Below are 15,760 nucleotides of genomic sequence, written 5' to 3' on the forward strand. Positions count from 1 at the left end.
AATTATCATATTTGAAAAAAAAATAAAAATTACTTAAGGGAGAAAACGACTAGGAGGAGAGGGATGGGACCCAGCAACTACTGATCTTCCAACCATCCTCTCTATTGAGATTGTTCAGCTTTTTTTCAATCTCAAGGACTTCCCTAAATTTCCGGTGATGGAATTGCGACACTTTAGCAATTGCACTAGCTTCTTCGATGCAGACATGATGATTGGGTTTCTCCACATGCTCTGCTAAAGCGGAAGACTTGGTTCTCATATGCTTGAGGTCAGCTTCGTGCTCACTAATCTTTTGGTTAATGGAGTGACCAGTCTCACTGGTATAGGGGGTCCCACAAGAACAAGGAATAATATAAATACCTTTCATGTCCTTGGGGTCAATAGGATCCTTCACAGATCTTAGGGACTTACGAATGGTGTTAAGAGATCTAAAGGTTGCGGAGACATTATGCTTCTTAAGAATCCTCACAATCCTATCCGTGGTCCCTTGAACATATGGAAGATGGACACCAGGACTCCATTCCTTAGGTTCTCTTCTGGATAACAAATTCTTAGTTGCTTTGAGGAAAGCCTTTTGTCCCAAATGTCTTGCTATAATCGTTCGCAACAAAGAATTCGTTATCCAGAAGAGAACCTAAGGAACGGAGTCTTGGTGTCCATCTTCCATATGTTCAAGAGACCACGGATAGGATTGCGAGGATTCTTAAGAAGCATAATGTCCGCACAACCTTTAGACCTCTTAACACCATTCGTAAGTCCCTTAGATCTGTGAAGGATCCTATTGACCCCAAGGACATGAAATGTGTTTATATTATTCCTTGTTCTTGTGGGACCCCCTATATCGGTGACACTGGTTGCTCCATTAACCAAAGGATTAGTGAGCATGCAGCTGACTTCAAGCATATGAGAACCAAGTCTTCCGCTTTAGGAGAGCATGTGGAGAAAACCAATCATCATGTCTACATCGAAGAAGCTAATGTGATTGCTAGAATGTCGCAATTCCATCACCGAAAATTTAGGGAAGCCCTTGAGATTGAAACAAGGCCGAACAATCTCAATAGAGAAGATGGTTGGAAGATCAGTAGTTGCTAGGTCCCAGCCCTCTCCTCCTAGTTATTTTCTCCCTTAAGTAATATATATATATATATATATTTATTTTAAATATGGTAATTTTTTCTAATACTTGAATTCTCTAATATTTATATATTTAAACTCTTTCACTATTACATTAAAATTAATATTTCTTATTTTATTTTTATTTTTATTTTTTTTAAATATTGTAATTTTTTCTAATACTTGAATTTTCTAATATTTATATATTTAAACTCTTTGACTATTTAATTTAATTTTTAGTTTTATGTTTATTTTTAAACTATTTTACCCTTAATAAACTATTAATTAATATTGTAATTTCTCTAGTATTTTTATATAGGGATACTCTTTGACTATGAATAGGAAACTAATCTATTTATTTTAATATCTATTCATAAATATGTCCTTTTAGCTTATATTCTAAATTAGAATTAACTAGTTATAGATTATTCTATTTTTAACTTATACAACTAACTAATATTTATAAACATCTTTGATAATTAATTAATTTATTCATTTATTTACTTAGTTTAAATTAAGATTTAAATGCCCTTTTAACTTATATTTTATTTAAAATATAATTAACTTATATCTAATTAAAATATAATTAACTATTCTCTATTACTTGAATTATTTTATGATTATAATATATTAACTTGCTTATTCTAACATATATTTATAACTATAAAATTGTCCATTTATGTTTATTTTAATAAGGAAATTAATAACTGAATTCACTTATTTAAATAAATTATGCCCTTCATAGTCAAATTAGCCGTTTCCTGGTCAAATCTAGCTATTATCATTTTAGCTGTTACCTGATCTGAAAATTTGGTCATTGGATATTCTGCCCATTCTATTTATAATGCATAGCAAGATCTGCTCATTCAACTTGTCCTGACGATGAATCACACTGGTTGGTTCGAAACGCCTCGACAAAAATATCCTATGTGATTTTCGCTGAAGGTTCTTCTCAAAATTGATATGGATCACATAAGCCTAAATTCATTAAGCCTTATCTCTTTAAAATGAAAAAAAAAAATATTTAAAACTAATTTTTTTTAAACCACTTCTTTTTTTTCAAAAAAAAAATTAACAATGTTTTTTTAAATGTCTTTTTTTATTTATTTATTTTATTTTAAATTAAATTAGTTTTTTAACCAATTTTTATTTTTGTTTTTTATAAAATAAAAGAAATTCACAATGTCTTTTTAAACGTATTTTTTTTTTTAATTAAATTATTTTTTTAAACAATTTTTATTTTTATTTTTTTATAACAAAAAAATTCCACCCCCGATTGCCCGTGGTGGCACGACCTTAGGCAGAGAGTCTGTGTGTAGGCCCCTCTGCCCAGGGTTGCACTACCACAGATAGCCGGGGGGTGGGGAGGTGATTCCGTGCAGGCTCCTCCGCCCAGGGCCACGCCACCACGGGCGGCCGAAGAGTGGGGTTTTTTTTTTTTTAAATGGAGTACAAATATATATATATATATATATATATATATATATATATATATATATATATATATATAACATTGTTATTTTTTTTTTGAAATAAAAAAAATGGTTTAAAAAAATAGTTTTAAATTTTATTTTTTTTGTTTTGCTTTTAAATTAAAGAGATAGGGCTATATATATGTGTATATTTTAAATGAAAAATACATATTTCCTTAAACTTTAAATTTTAAATTTTTAAATTTGAAAAGATATATATATTTTAAAATTTTTTATAGTTTTTTTGTTTTGTTTTATTTTATAATTTATGTTTATTTTTTAAAATGTTTTTAATATTAATTTTACTAGTTTTTTAATTTTTTTTTGTTAATTTTCTTTTTCCTTTTTTTTTTTAAGTTTGTTTTAAAATTTTTTTTTCTAGTTTTTGTTAATGTTTTTTTAAATTTTTCTATTTTACTTACTTAATTTTATATATATTCTTTAAATTTTGTTTTTTTTTTTCAAATTATTTTATGGTTTATGAGATAAATTTATTTATTTTTTAATTTTTTTGGGTCTTTTATATATATATATATATATATATATATATATTTATATTTGTTTTTTTAACTAATCAACAATTAAAAAAGGAAAAATAAAACAACTTAATTTTGGTTAATTTTATAGGTTAATGTTGGTTTTTTTAAAAACATTTTTATGATTTTATTTATTTATTTATTTTATGTTTGAATTTTTTTGTCTTTTTTATATGTTTGATTTTTTTTTGTTTTGTTTTGTTTTTAGTATATATTTTAATTTATGTTTTGTTATTTTTTAAATTTTTGTTTTGTTTTGTTTTGTTTTGTGTTTTTTCATTTTTAATTTTTTATTTAATTTTATGTTTTTATATTTTTTTGAAATTTTAATGTTTTTCGGGGTCGTGATAAAATCTTTTATGCTATTATTTTGAAATATTGAAATTTTACTTTTGAAAAAAAGGTGTTATCCCAGCGTCAATACTTATCGTTTTCAGGGTGTTTTTTGCACAAAATTTACCATTGAAAAAAAGTGTTATTCGAACATCAACACTTTTCATTTTGAGGGTGTGTTTTGGACATTTTTTGCACAAAAAATTGGTTTTCACTGCCATTTTTAAAACATGTTGAAAATTTACCCTAGAAAAAAAAGGGTGTTATTCCAGCATCAACACTTTTCGTTTTTAGCATAGTTTTTGATGTTTTTACAGGGTTTTTTTGCCAAAGTTTCCGTTTTGAGTTTATAATTCTCGTTTCAAAGTTTACATTGTTCTAGATGGGGTACTCTCGAAAAGAGGAGAGTAACTTGCAAGGTGATCGAACATCGAGAAGGAAGGCTAGGCTCCTATTCCTATCTTTGGTGTAAATTCTGTAATAGAAGGGAGACATATAAAAGTAAGTGCAACTACTAATAGGTAAGGCGAAGTGGAGCAACTGACTAAGGGGTAAAGCGATGAGAACTGTACGAACAGTATCCAGCTCATTGAAATGTTCACAATTCTGACTTCCCCTTGGATGAGGTATTAGGTCAAGATTTCTGTATGAGGGACTGAATGATCTTCTCTATATAAGTCAATTAGTATCGGTGGTAAGGTAATAAGGGTAAGAGCACTAGGCCGCTCAGGCAAAGGTAATAAGTCTAAATGCTCGCTCGCCATCGAAACCCGTCCGTGTTGTTCCGCCCTATACGTGCTCTTACCTGCCCTGGATTAGGAACTAAGTGATTGTGATATATGTGATAATAGGGCTTCTAGCATGCATTGAATGGTGTTTCCGTGATATGTGTATAAGTATTATGGGATATGGTGTATAAGGAGAAAGATCCCCAAATCCTTTGGTCGCCCGTACGTATAATAAGCTCCTCTGCTCTCCGGGTATGCTATAAAGACATGTGGTAGGGGTGAGCTCATAACCGCTAGTGGATTTTCCTCGCTACCGAGCTGGGTGGATAATACTGTAACTGGATTAGAATTGATAATGCAAGGAAGAATGGCTCACCTGACGTTTCAAATAGATGGAGAAGCAAATTCAATGTTTTAAATCAAGGTTATAGCTTTTGTCCCATGTAAATGGGAGAAAATGAGTAACCAATTGTAAACTAATAAAGATGTAATAGATTACCCTAAGTCTATTTATAAAAGAACTAATGAGACTAATGAAATGAGAAAGATATGTTTTAAGGATGGTTTTTCTTTGAGTAGGGTATAGCTCCATACCATAATGAGAGATAATGAAACCTTAGAGTTTTGTTTCAATTACTATCAAAATCAAGTCTCAACCATTGCATCTAAACCTATCGAGATGAGATCACATGAAAAGTTGAAGCATGCTGAGTAATATAAGCATCACATACCATTTCTCACTGCAGGAGCTTACCATTTCTCGGTGTGGAGTAAGAGACTCCTAATTCTTATTTTCTCAAATCCTAATTCAATTTCCAGCAAAAGAATGCATCGTGAAATAAAAGATATGCGTGCTTTGAAGGCGACTGAAGGTTCATTAGTTCTTCTTACGCTCTTACTTTAATTTAGAGCTTCTGGGATGCATGCTTCTTGTTAGGTAAACTTGACTCAGGATAGAGTCAAAGTTGATGAGGTTAAACAGTGATGGTTTTGGGGCACATGGTATTGTGCACCCATATAGATCAAAGTACCAGTTGTTAAAAAGTTGTTAAGAAATTTACTGCATAACATAAATAATTACTGAGAGGAACAAATATAAAAATAACCAGCAACAACCATAAACACAAATGTTTATCTAGGAAAACCCCAAATCCGGGGAAAAACCCAACCTAATAAGATCTTATTAGCATTGGCCAAAACCATGACCAATCCAACCAAGTGAGCCTTCACCACTCACCTCCAGGTCTTGCATTACAATGAAGTCCTTCCAGCGTTTTATAAGCTCCATTACATATAATACAACGAGCAAAATACTATGGGTGCACAATACCATGTGCCCCAAAACCATCACTGTTTAACCTCGTCAACTTTGACTCTATCCCGAGTCAAGTTTACCTAACAATTCCCCCCTTAAACTTGAATTGGGGTTCCTTGACTAACTCCAACCAAACCTGCGAAGTGAGACAATCCCGCTCACTCTAGCTCTTACACCCCTTAGAGTTTTTACCCAGGGTATTGTTAACCCGACATCCCCCCTATCACCTAGGTCTAACCCAGACTTTACCGGTGATCACCGAGGGGTACACATGCCTTACCAGGTCTTATAGTAGTATGCCCATTTACATGCAATAATTTTAACTTCATTATTTTTTTTTTTGCTGTTGCGATTCTGATCCATCCTCTCTCAACTTGATTTGCTCAAAAACTTCTATCAAACCGCTCCAACTGTGAGCCCGACAAGAACCTCGTAGATTCTAGCACAAGTGGCCTCACGTAGCAGAAAAAGAACAATTTTCAAAGCCGCATGAACAATTTTATTCTGCTGACCTTCTTTAAATAGCCGTATGAATCCTGAACAATTCGTCAACATGTTCCAAACCGATAAATATCGCAAATGCACTGTGATCCCTGGCAGTTACGACACTATCTTCCACACATTCTCCTCGAGGTTCTTCTGCGTATGATTGTTCCACCATTATTTTTAGACCCAGATCTAAAAAAAAAAATTGCATTGATCTCATCAGGCACTATAAACCCCTCGCATCAAAGAATCCCTTTGAAGCCAATATTTGGCTCCGATACCAGTTGTTAAGAAATTTATTGCATAAAATAAATAATTACTGATAGGAATAAATATAAAAATAACCAGCAACAACCATAAACACATAAACACAAATATTTATCTAGGAAAACCCCAATCCAGGGAAAAACCTAACCTAATAAGATCTTATTAGCATTGGCCAAAACCCTAGCCAATCCGACCAAGTGAGCCTTCATCTCTCACCTCCAGATCTTGCATTACAATGAAGTCCTTCTAGACTTTTATAAGCTCCATTAAATATAATACCACGGGTAGAATACTATGGGTGCACAATACCATGTGCCCCAAAACCATCACTGTTTAAACTCATCAACTTTGAATCTATCCCGAGTCAAGTTTACCTAACACTTCTTACTTGAATTTATTACTAGCTGCTTAGTGGAGTGAGTGGGGACAAACAATTATTCATCGCTGTTGGGCAACACAGTTAGGAATTGCTGTGTAGTGGGGCGAAACAATGCTGGCCAGACTTCTCATCTTTACTTGGCTACATACACACCCGATCACTTTTGTATTTAGTGGTTGTGGATTCCCTGAAACCACCGCAAAGCAACCTATGCCTCAGTGCCTTACCTCCCAAGACCCAACACCCATGACTCACCCTATCATCAAGAACTGAGGGAACTTACTACAACACCTATCACGCCTAACCCAAATAGACACACTTTGAAAGGTACAACAACCAGGAAAGGGAAAGAACACAAACTTGAACTTGTTTCACAGGCAAGGCAAGGCAAGGCAACAACACACTGCTTATATTACTTATGATATTGACTGATACAATACATGCCCTGACACAAATCGCTTTTTGACTTTACGCCCACCAATAAGTGCCCTTTTGGAGCCCAGAACCACCAAAGAGATGAGTCCACAGGCCGAGAAGAGAATCATCATTGAATAAGAAAGAGTTCAAACCCACTATACTCGAACAATAAAGAGATTGTTTAAGGAACTGATACTTTTATTGAACTAACCCCACGCACCAGTGGCAGTGGGTCTAGGATTACTTCAAGATACACGAACCGGTATCTGTGGGACAGGATAGACAAAGAGACAATTGTGGATGGATCGAGGGATGAATGGATCAATGAATGACTCGTGGCGTGGATCATCGTACCACTCTTACTTTAATTGAGAGCTAGCGGGTGAGTCACACTTTGATTAGAGAGCTGGCTTTATTCATGCCTCTTGCCTTGGCTTTGTAGGTACATAAGGGGTTGATGGTCTATGTGTATGATGGTCTCTCTTCCCAGGAGATAATGCTTCCATTTCTTCACTGCTTGTATAATGGAAAAATTGCTCTTTGTCATATGTGGGGTAGCCAATAACCGCTACATGGAACAACTCTAAATGGTAACACACCGGCCTTCATCCTTGCATGAGTACCGCTCCTAATGCATACCCACTAGCATCTACCTCTAGCTCAAAAGGTCACTGCAACTTTGGCATGGCCAAGACCAGAGCATCACTAATATTTTGATTTAGGTCTGCAATTTCCCTTTGTTGTGCTTTTCCCCAATGAAAATGATTTCCTTTGGTAGTCAGGGCATGTAATGGCACTGCCACTGTGAATAAATTGACAATGAACTTCCTAAGTGACTTATTTGGTGAGGGGTTGGCATCAATGGGTGCCTTTGTTCCTTAAGTATTGAGTTTCTACCATGACACTCCCTACCTCTCTTATGTTGGTGGGAATAGGCCATTGGGTTATGGCTGCAATCTTTTCCAGATCCACTCTAAGCTCTCCTGCACCAATCATGTGTCCAATATATTTCAAGGAAGTATTATCAAACTCACATTTTTGCAAATTGGCAATGACTTGATTCTTCCTTAAGGTCTCTAGTACCTGTGTCACATGTGTGAGGTGCTCTTGCCACATATTACTGAAGATTACTATGTAATCTAGATATACAATTACAAATGAATCAATGAAAGGGTGTAACACATCACTCATAATATCATGAAAGTGGAAGGTGCATTGCATAAACCGAAAGGCATTACTAACCACTCATACAAACCTTGCCTTGTTTTGTATGTTTTCTTCCACACATCTTTCGCTTTGATCCTCACTTGATGGTAACCTGATTTGAGGTCTAGCTTGGTGAAGAATTTGGCTTGTTGCAGCTAAAAAGTCATCAATCCTTGGCAAATGATATCTATTCTTGATGGGGCACGGTAGTCAATGCACATTCTCCAGATTCCAAACTAAGACCTCCTTGGGTCCCATACTCTACCCTTCCAACGCTAGATTTCCTAGGTATTGGAGAATATCCTAAGACTGCAGAAGGGTTGGACAGAGCTTCACAAAACATAGGCCGAAGAACATTAAAGTATCCCCAATTTCCTTGATGGATCCTAACAGGACCTGGATTTTCATTTTCTTTATATACTTCATTTCCCTTAATAGGTTTCGAGCATGGACCTCCCTCGCCCTTATCCATGCCTATGAACTGCCCTGACTCTGGCCTTCCTTCCTTCCTTCCTTTAAGTGGTGGTAAATTCCTCTCTATTAACCAATAAGGGAGCCCACTCCCAGTGTAAGAATAGATGGTGACTCTAAGGAAAAATCTAAAACTAATTATGGAAAGGAATCCCGAGAGAAATCTGCTAAGGGATTCGAGAAGTCATAAAAAATAGGAAAAGCAGGAGCAGGGAATCAATCCAGGTACAACCCAGTCCGCAACAAAGATAGATGAACAGACTTCGACCATCAAGTAGACTGAAACCCATACTCCCTTTATACAGTTGATAAAGTCTCAGGTAATTAATTTGGAAGAGGAGTGGGATAATTTCAACAAAAAACTCAACACAGAGGAACAAGCACTGGAGACGCAAATGACACATCAGGAAACAACTCCGACAATTATAACAGGGGGGACTATGAATACTCAAGAAATAGAACACATTCCTGTTACCCCCACCTCTGAGATTGTTTTGAGAATAGAAGAAATTCCCCCTCTTGATGTATTTTATAGCCCACAACGCAAGGTCGTTGTTAAGAGACAGAAGAAGAAAAGAAAATTGGAATCCACAACTGCTACCACTCTAGACAATGAGCCGATGGATGTCCTTTGGAAAGACTCATCCATCGACCCATCGACCAACCTCACCAGGCTCTCGCAGTTCACAGGTGCATACGCTACGACAACCATTGACAAAGAAATAGAGGTACAACTGTTGCTTAAAGAAAAAGAAGACAAAATTTTGTCACTCGAACAACAGTTACAACAAGCCAAAACCAACCAACAAGCAGAAATACAATTGGATAAGCTACAACAGGAGTTCCAACAAATGCAAATAAAACATCAAAGCAGCTTGGCAGATAAGGAGGCACAGATACAGAGCATAACAGATCTGCATAAGGATGACCCAAATATTGATCAGTTTGTCATTGAAGCACTCGGCCTCAAATCCCAGCTCACACACCAAAAAGAATTGCTATGCCAAAAAATCTCGCAGTGGAACTCTCACTGCGAAACAAGTGACAAATTAACAAGCCAAGTTGTGGAAATGCAACTTGAATATGATGAAATTATTAAAAAGGTTTTAGATTTCATAACTTGGCAAAATTATGAAAATGGGAGAAGAGCCGACATGCCCAAACTGGATGAATCACATAAGGAGATCTTATTTGCAAGTTGGGATTCTTGGCTCAAAGAGGCAGAACAAGCAACAGAGGATGCAGCAGTGGCAACAAATAGCGTCATTGAAAGTGTAAATGAAAATTTGCATAGTGCTAATCTTGTGGCAGAGACCACCCCTGGTTTCCTTCCGAATGCAAAACAACTTGAATTACAGTGGAAACAGGCAGCAAAAGAAAGAGTAGAAGCAATTAGGCAAGTGACCAGGTTAAACTGGGAGGCATATTGGTAATATCTGGTAAAACCACACAACCAGTGGATGACCCTGAGATGCCTAATTGTTTATACCGAAAAAATGGTGCCGACGCTCATCAATGTCATGTTTACAGGACAACTGAAAGCCGAAGTCGGCCAACCTACACTCCTCAAGTCCATGATAGATATTTACAATCCGAAATATTGAATGTAGGATTAGTCATTATGCACATTCCTATTTTTGTTTTATTTTGCTTAAATTGAGGTAGGTTGTTTAAACCCCTCAATTTTTTTTATAATAATCTATTTTTAGTTTCATAAGGTAGTATTTAAACCCCTCTCATGCATTTATAGAGGGGTCTAGAAATTTTATCATAAAAATTCTTCAGAACATGCACTTTTGTCCCTTTGAGGAAGTTTTGGTGAAATTAATGGAACATGATTTTTTTTTCTACCTGAATTTGACATCTTCTAATGAAATTGCACTTCTGTACTCTTAGATGATGTTGGATGATTTAAAAGTAGATCAATATTGCTAGAGCACCTGAGTAGAACATATTATAAAGGGTACTTTTATTTCTTAATTCTTTTTACTTACGTGTCAAGCAATACATTATCTTCAAGTTATTTATGTATGAAAGTTTGAATTTTTTATTGCCATTATTGCACTATTGTATGATGATGATTTATAGTTTATGCTAAATACATGAATGATTTTTATGCGATATATCTCTCATATTGTTTCGGCTAACTTTTTCTACGAAACGATCATTGTTAAACGGATTCACTTCTTATCGTAATTGAATGATCTTTATTATCAATTGCTTTCAGACATCATTTTAGATCACATATATCATGTTACTCTCGGGATAGTTACAGTTGGATAAATATTTTTGATTAGGACAAACTGCACATGATTATTAGTTAAATTAGATTAGTTTGAGGCTAAGTATTACTCCAAAAATCTCAAAACATCATCCCGTTAGCACAAGCATAAAAATAGATTAGAAAACTGGTCCCATCATCCCCAGTCGGAGCCACTATTCCAAACGGAAAAGGAGCTGTCCCAAGGTACGGACCAGGTGGTTATCCCCCTTGTTGAGGCAATGATTTTCAAGCCTTCAACATGTCGACAGGAAGCGACGCGTCATAGGAGGGCCTTGATGTATCACCCATCAACTACACGAAACATGCATCATGATTTGAGATAGAATAATTGTAATGATGTTGATATGGAATTGGATCAGGAAAAATAGACATGGAATAAAGGCTTAAGAGTATTGTAGCATATATTGATTGAATGACTTCTCTTGAACACAACGATGACATTGAAATGAAGTTGGCAACATTGACCTAAAACCAAAAGTGGAGGCTTTGATAAGGTATGATAAACCAAAAGACAAGTATATTAACCAACCTAATAGCCATAGAGATGAAGTGGAAGAGTGTCATGTTCAAGAGCGAATCATTGCCATTAACAAGTGGAGTATCCCGTTTTCCCAATTTCCCCAACCATTATTGGTCAATACCTCTTTATTTTTGACAAGCTTGACGAGGATAACATATGATTGATCTGTAAGTCCATCCTTCAGATGAATCCTTCTGAGAATATTTAACGAACCCAAAGAAGGAGTGGTTCGGTCCCATTATGATCGACGAGTCCATCGTTGTTTGATGTTTTTACGAGTCTAGTGAAGGTGAAAACTCGACATCTTTTTCATGTTTAGAGAGTTTGAAAAAGAGGTGAAAAAGAAAATTCCAAAGGTTCATTTTCATAGATATTTCCTTGAGTCCGAAAAGGCATAAAAAAATATTCAAGAGAACCCCTTAGCTATGTTCGACTAAGGTATTCGTTTTTCGTAAGTAGTCTATCTCAGTCTGGAAAATGGTTAAACTTATACTGAGTAGACATCTTTTCATTTACTTTAACGAATTAAAAAAGACAAGTGCTCGACAATATTTTCATATTTTGGGAGTTTGAAAAGAGCTGAAAGAGGACTCCTCCTAGAGGAACGAGTGTTATAAAAGGTAACAACTAGTTATGGTCATCATGGAACTACTTAAACATGAAAAGGTCAAGAGACTCGCTAATAAGACAACTGATCGTAGAGGTTCCTCAGGGAAGGGTAAAACAATCAAGTGAAAGTGTATGATCGACCAAACAGATGATGACGATGCAATGATAAAACCAAGGCTCATCTGGAAAAAAATAGGCTGATAAAAATGCCAATCACGAGAATAGGATGAAAATGGTTTCATTTTTACACAATATTGAAATATGGGAAGCTATGCTTGAAATTACTTGAGGATGGTTTCATTTTTATACAAGCTTGAAAAATGAGAAAAATTATGCTTGAGACTGGTTTCATTTTTACACAAGCTTGAAACAAAGAAAAACTATACTTGAAATAAGTGTGCACGCCCCCAGCATAATGAATCAATTCAAGGACATTCCCCCCAAGCTTCATTTCATTCACCTAAGTAGACTACTGATACTAACAGGTGCATGGAATGAAGGTTCATTTGTGAGATCAAGTGAAAGACTCGATTGGGAATTTACAAGATCTAATCAAAGACTCGAATTGGAAGGGGATATTTTTTTCATTTTTTAACAAGCTTGACACAATAAAATAACTATGCTTAAGGGACCTTGTTTCATTTTTTAACGAGCTCAACACAAGAAAAGGAACTGTGCTCCAAGAACCTTGTTTCATTTTGTGAGGAGCTTGACACAAGAAAAGGAACTTTGCTTTGGGGACCTTGATCATGACTTCCAGGAGGCCATGGTTTCCAAGAGGTTCTCATCAGATGGGTGAACAACGCTCAGGAAAGGATCAAAGGATCCAATGGAAATATCAGACTCCAATTCCCCCACTAAATGATGCACTACATCACCTATTACATCATCAGTAGAGGCGGGCATGGAACAGGTTGCCACATTATTAATATGTGGTGGGGAAGATACCACTTTCTTATAAGTACCATTTAGGGAAGTTGATTGATTGGGAGTCAGATTAGGACCAACGAACGAAAGTTTGTCAATGGCGCGATTATTCCTTCACGCAGGAAACCCATCACACGAAAGAGTGAAGAGACAAGATCTCCCATGAAATAAACATAGTCACGCCCAAGGAGTAGATTAAAATCCAAAGGGCCTTGGACTACCATCATGTCCGAGGAGTAAATTAAAATCCAAAGGGCCTTTGATTAGCATCACATCGATATAACCAGTTTTTCCTCCCAAAGTAATAGGTAATTAAGGAAGGATCCTCGATTGTTGATTGGTTCCTCTGTTAAAAGCCAACAGATTTTGGGTAATGGGCACAAGTTGTGGAGAACCCAAAGCTTGCCAAGAATATAAGGACAAAATAATAATAGATGTGACATCGTCTATAACTGTGCCAGGTATCGTCATATTGTAATCATGTACTATGACTTGGAAGGGCACATAAGAAGGAAGAAAATATCCTGCTAGTTGACTCTAATTAAAGGAAGTGACCATACTACTTGGAGGGGGTGTCATGGGAATGGGAGGATTGCCCCATTGCACTATGGAAATGTGAGAACTTATCCCTAGTGTTGTGGGAATAGGGGATTCCTCCCTATGCCATGGGAACGAGAGAACTATCCCACAATTCATTGGATCCTGAAGAAATGAGAAGAACCTGAGCGATATGAAGTTCACTCTCTACGGGAAAGGTACGATCAAATGAATGTGGAATTGAGTCAACAATTTACTATATCAATGGTTGTTTAGGAACAAACTCACAAGATTCATGTTCAGAGAGAGTGGGATTGATTGGAGACAGATTATGATCAATCACTTCATCAAGATTTTGATCAATTATTTCATGAACTAGTGGAGGATTAGGAGAAACTGGTAACCAACTTGAATTCATGGCTGAGAATTTGTAAGGTTTCCAACACTTTTTAAGCTTCATCCATATAAGGATAAAGGTGAATAGGATGACTCCCTTCACATAGCTTACAGGGAAACTTGACTTTACCTTTTTACCCATGAACCTTACTATCACTCGTGGATAGTTTATCACAAGAATTATCTTGAGAGGTTGATGACAAAGGTTGATGTGAGCCTGTAGACCACACTTCTAATATCTTGGGAATACCATGACAATCTCTAATAAGGTGACCACACTTACATAACATGCAAGTGGGTTTAATTTTGCGGGGTTGATTGGAAGGTTTTTTCCATACTAGTTGCATTTGTAGAAATGGTTGCTTGGTTGCCCCCATGCTTATTTTTCTTCTTTTCCTTATTCCTTTTCTTCTTCTTCTTAGCCTCTTGGATACTAGAATCAAGACTTTCACCAGGCAAGGAGGGAGAAAGGGATGAAGAAAGAATAGGTGAAGAAGGCAAAAGTTCAACTTTAGGATCAACTTGAGGTTGATGTTGTTTAACTGGAGGAAAACTTGGTTGAGAATCTGTTTGGACATTCAGAACCAAAGAGGTCAAAAAGGAGCACCAATATTTCCAAAATAAGGAGAAGGACTAGGATTCCCATCAGAGGGGTTTCCTTGACTGATGGACTTAGGAACTGTTGCGATTAGTCTCAACCTGAGATCTACTAAGGAGCTATTCCACAGTGAGGATGTTGTTTTGTGGTCAATTAATTGATTATATATTAAAGACATAATCAAAAAAAGAGAGGGGAAACTAGGAAAAAGGGTTTACTAATCAACTGTGAATTGCAATATACCACCTTAAAGAACCAAGGATTTACATACGGGTAGGCAATCTCCTTGAATGTTGTGTTCGATGTATAATATTATATAAGGCAACTGACTTGGTTACCTATGGTGAGGATAGCAACCTATGGTGGACTTCCAAAATATACTCGACGATACGTTGAAGTGCAATCTGTGGTAATGTTTTATAATGCATAATCATTCAATGAGAGCGTTCCCATATAATTTTCATGCGTAGAGCACCATTCAATATACTCGAAGATACGTGGAGAATGATCTGATACACTTACGTGCATGGAATGAGATATAACCCTTGGATTGTAACGCTGACAAAAAAAGATAGCTCCTATGTTTAAAGATATCAGAACACATCTCTAGCCTAGACCTCAAGATGTTTGTATTAATGTTACAAGTGATCCTTAGATTAATTGAGTGAATTTTAGAGTTGATCTTGAATTAGATTTTAGTTTCAAGGCTCAAAACACGATATCACCTTAACACACCTATGATGCAACTAATATGAGAAAGATAACTCTTTCATTTTCCTTTTAATAATGAAAGGCCTAACTAAGTAGGGGAAGAAGAAATCAATCAATAATGCAACAAAAAAGTGATGCAACAATTGATCTCCTCAACTTCATTATTCCAATCAAAATCAAATTCCTATATGCAATGCATGATGCATAAGATTTTTCTTTTGGCTTCCACTTAATTTTCAAATGAAAACTAAAATATTTTCCTAATCACTGATAAAAAAACTATTCAAAATGATGACTAGAACACCAATTCCTTCAAGCAATCCAACGATCAAGCAATCAGTTTGCAAATGACCTAATTGACAAGAACAAAGAAAAATATAAATAAATTATTATCAAAGGCTAAAAAAAAAGAAAAGAAAACCGAGTGAAGACTATTGAGAGACCAAAACACACTT

This window comes from Pinus tabuliformis, chromosome 1_1 (assembly GCF_031772625.1).
Source record: "Pinus tabuliformis cultivar Carrire ecotype Pingquan chromosome 1_1, CPIR1, whole genome shotgun sequence".
Classification (NCBI taxonomy): Eukaryota; Viridiplantae; Streptophyta; class Pinopsida; order Pinales; family Pinaceae; genus Pinus; species Pinus tabuliformis.